This window comes from Somniosus microcephalus, chromosome 27 (genome assembly GCF_052327205.1).
Source record: "Somniosus microcephalus isolate GS21.2 chromosome 27, FLI_Smic_1.0, whole genome shotgun sequence".
Taxonomy (NCBI): Eukaryota; Metazoa; Chordata; class Chondrichthyes; order Squaliformes; family Somniosidae; genus Somniosus; species Somniosus microcephalus.
Window position 1 is genome coordinate 4,382,674 of NC_141013.1, and position 3,707 is coordinate 4,386,380.

Here is a 3,707-nt window from a genome sequence, read left to right on the forward strand (position 1 = left end):
CTCTAGCATTTTCCCTACTACTGATGTTAGGCTAACCGGTCTGTAGTTCCCTGTTTTCTCTTTTTTTTAAAAAGTGGGGTTAGATTTGCCACCCTCCAATCTGAAGGAACTGTTCCACAATCTATAGAATTTTGCAAGATGACAACCAATGCATCCACTATTTCCATGGCTACCTCTTTTAATACTCTGGGATGCAGATTATCAGGACCTGGCGATTTATCAGCTTTCAGTCCCATTAATTTCTAATACTAATTTCCTTTAATTCTTCCTTCTCACTAGACCCTTGGTTTCCTAGCATTTCTGGGAAGTTATTTGTGTCCTCTTCCGTGAAGACAGAACCAAAGTATTTGTTTAGTTGCTCAGCCATTTCCTTGTTCCCCTTTATAAATTCTCCCGTTTCTGACTGTAAGGGACCTACATTTGTCTTGACAAATCTTTTTCTTTTTACATACTTGTAGAAGCTTTTACAGTCCGCTTTTATGTTCCTTGCAAGTTTACTCTCATACTCTATTTTTCCCCTCTTAATCAATCTCTTGGTCCTTTTTTGCTGAACTCTAAACTGCTCCCAATCCTCAGGCTTGCTACTTTTTCTGGCAACTTTATATGACTCCTCTTTGGATCTAATACTATCCTTAATTTCTTTTGTTAGCCATGGTTGGGCCGCTTTTCCTTTTGTGTTTTTGCGCCAGAAAGGAATGTATAACTGTTGCAATTCATGCATTCGTTCTTTAAATATTAGCCATTGCCTATCCAACGTCATGCCTTTTAACCAATCGGTTAATGAAGAGTCTTTACTTTCCAATGGGCATGTGTGCTGCGAGGATGGACGTGTGGGCCGACCAATGACTGGCCTATGGGGGGGGGTGGTGGTGGTTAGAGGCAGGAGCTTAATACGATGACACCTCCAGGAATGCATCCAACCAGAGTTGGCAACCCTTCTGGGAGGTCAGAGAATTGGATATGTTTCTGACTGGGTAATACCTTTACAGTGATATGTTTGGGCAAAAAAAGTAATACTGCCTGTAGGTTTTCCTTCCCTTTTAAATATCTAGCAAAAATAAATCTCTTGTAAAATCTCATCAAAAAAAATTCCTTCTGCACTGATATTTCTAATTTTCCCCAGAGCAGTTTAGTTAGCAGTAGCAAGTAGTGTGACATCATCCAGTGACCGACAACTACTCACAATCTCCTCAAAGCAACTAATGGCTGCTTGCAGTAAGAGGGGTCAACTCAACTTTGAGTGATGTTCTTGTTGACTGGGAAAAAAATGGGAGGCGTTACATTCTGGAGGATGCTCTGTATATTTAAAGCACATATAGCATAATGACAGGTGGTAGCATATCCATTGGCACTTGGGAATTTTCCCCACAACAGCAACTTTTTTGTAACAATTTAATCTCCTGATTTGATTTCAATTTTCTTCAGCCGCTGTCGGTAAAATAATGAAGAACTACAGTTGGTAAGTGTCACCACCTGTGTGATATGTAGATTTTCTTTTTAACATTGCAATCTTTTCTCTCCCGTAAGCTCGGTTGGCGTTGTCTTGCTGTGATCTCGGCCATATTGAAAGTCAGCACGGATTTTTTAAAGGCAAATCATGTTTGACTACATTGATCGATCGCCTTCTTTGATGAAGTAACCAAGAGGGTTGATGATAGTAGTGAGGTTGATGTTGTGTATGTGGACTTTCAAAAGGCGTTTGACAAAGTGCCACATAATAGACTTGTTACCAAAATGAAAGCCCATAGGATTAAAGGGGCAGGGCAGCAGGGATACAACATTGTCTAAGGGACAGAAAGCAGAGTAACAGTAGTGGACGGTTATTTTTTTAAGACTAGAGGGAAGCATACAGTGGTGTTCCCCAATGGTCGGTATTGGGACCACTGCTCTTTTCTGATATATATTAATGACCTGGACTTGGGTATACAGGGCATAATTTCGAAGTTTGCAGATGATATGAAACTCGGAACTGTAGTAAACAATGAGGAGGAGAGTAACAGACTTCAGGAGGACAGACAGACTGGTGAAATGGGTAGACACAGCAGATGAAATTTAACGCTATGAAGTTTGGTAGGGAGAATGAGGGGAGGCAATATGAACTAAATGGTGCAATTTTAAAGGGGTTGCAGGCACAGAGACCTGGGGGTGTATGTACACAAATCTTTGAAGGTGGCAGGACATGTTGAGAAGGCTGTTTAAAAATGCATATGGGATCCTTGGCTAGGAAATAAGGAGAAACTCTTTCCAGTGGCAGAAGGGTCGGTAACCAGAGGACACAGATTTAAGGTGATTGGCAAAAGAACGACAGAAGCGACAGGAGGAGCCATTTGTTTTACACAGCGAGTTGTTGTGATCTGGAATGCGCTGCCTGATAAGGTGGTGGAAGCAGATTCAATGGTAACTTTCAAAAGGGAATTGAATAACTACTTGAAAAGGAGAAATTTGTAGGGCTATAGGGAAAGAATAGTGGGAGTGGGACTAACTGGATAGCTCTTTCAAAGAGCTGTTATGGGCATGATGGCCTGAACAGCCTCCTGTGAGTCAGAAGGTTGTAGGTTCCAGTCCCACTCCAGAGACTTGAGCACAAAAATTTAAGATGACACTCCAGTGCAGTACTGAGGGAGTGCTGCACTGTCGGAGATGCCGTCTTTTGGATGAGACATTAAAACCGAGGCCCCGTCTTGTCCTCTCAGGCGGACGTATGAGGACCCACAGCAGTATTTTGAAGAAGAGCAGGGGAATTCTCCCCGATATCCTGGGGCCAATATTTATCCCTCAACCAACATCAAAAAAGCAGATTATCTGGCCATGAGCACAGTGCTGTTCATGGGAGCTTGCTGTATGCAAATTGGTTGCTGCCTTTCCTACATTACAACAGTAACTGCACTTCAAAAAAAAAAGTACATAATTGGCTGTGAAGCGCTTTAGGACGTGTTGCGGTGGTGAAAGGCGCTGTACAAATGCACCAAGTCTCGCTGTCTTTTGCATCAGGTCCATCTCCCAGTTTGAAGTTGGCGGGCAAAAGAAGGGGGCGGGGCCAAGGCGGGTGGACGCACGCAGTGAAGGGGGCGGGGCCAAGGCGGATTGACGCATGTGGCGAGGGGGTGGGTGGACGCACGTAGTGAAGGGGCGGGGCCAAGGCGGATTGACGCACGTGGTGAGGGGGCGGGGCACAGGCGGGCCGAACTTTCAGGGCGGGGCGGGTGAGGCGCGTACCTGCGGACTCCGTGCGTGCGCGCCCGTGTGTTTGACGTGCCTTGGTAAGTACACGCACGCACGTGCGCGCGCGGGCCCGCGGTGCATCCGGGTTCGGCGGGAGCCGTCTCTCGCTGGGTGAGCGCGGCGGCGGGAAATGGCGCCCGAATGCTGGCGAGTGTAAACAGCGAGCGAGCGGCGGCCCAGCGACACCGAGCGGCCGGCGGGCCCCCGCCCCGCACACAGGGTGAGTCCGGGGGAGGGCTGGCTTTTAAAATTTAAAACATTTCAATTACATTTTTTCCCTCACGGGGAGAGATTCTCGGCCGTCAAAACTGACAAAGGAGCGGGACGCCCCAACCCCCCCCGGCCCAGGCAGCGACTCCAGGCCGGGGATGCGGCTCGGGCCTAGGGTTTGTTTGCTGGGGCCGGGAGGGCGGGCGCGCGGGGAGAGGCGGCGAGGGCCTCGGGCGGTGCGCGGGCCCGGGGAGAGGCGTTGCTGCTGCTGTTAG

At 47.5% G+C, this 3,707-nt stretch overlaps 1 protein-coding gene across 1 annotated transcript in view; it reads left to right on the top strand.

Moving 5' to 3' along the window:
• The first annotated feature begins 3,297 nt into the window (after window positions 1-3,297).
• The window catches only part of ctdspl2a (CTD (carboxy-terminal domain, RNA polymerase II, polypeptide A) small phosphatase like 2a), a 68,995-nt gene continuing 68,585 nt past the window's right edge, over window positions 3,298-3,707 (top strand). The window contains exon 1 of the mRNA XM_085968392.1: window positions 3,298-3,442. The gene's annotated coding sequence lies outside the window, so the exon portion shown is untranslated. The remainder of the gene's footprint in view (window positions 3,443-3,707) is intronic.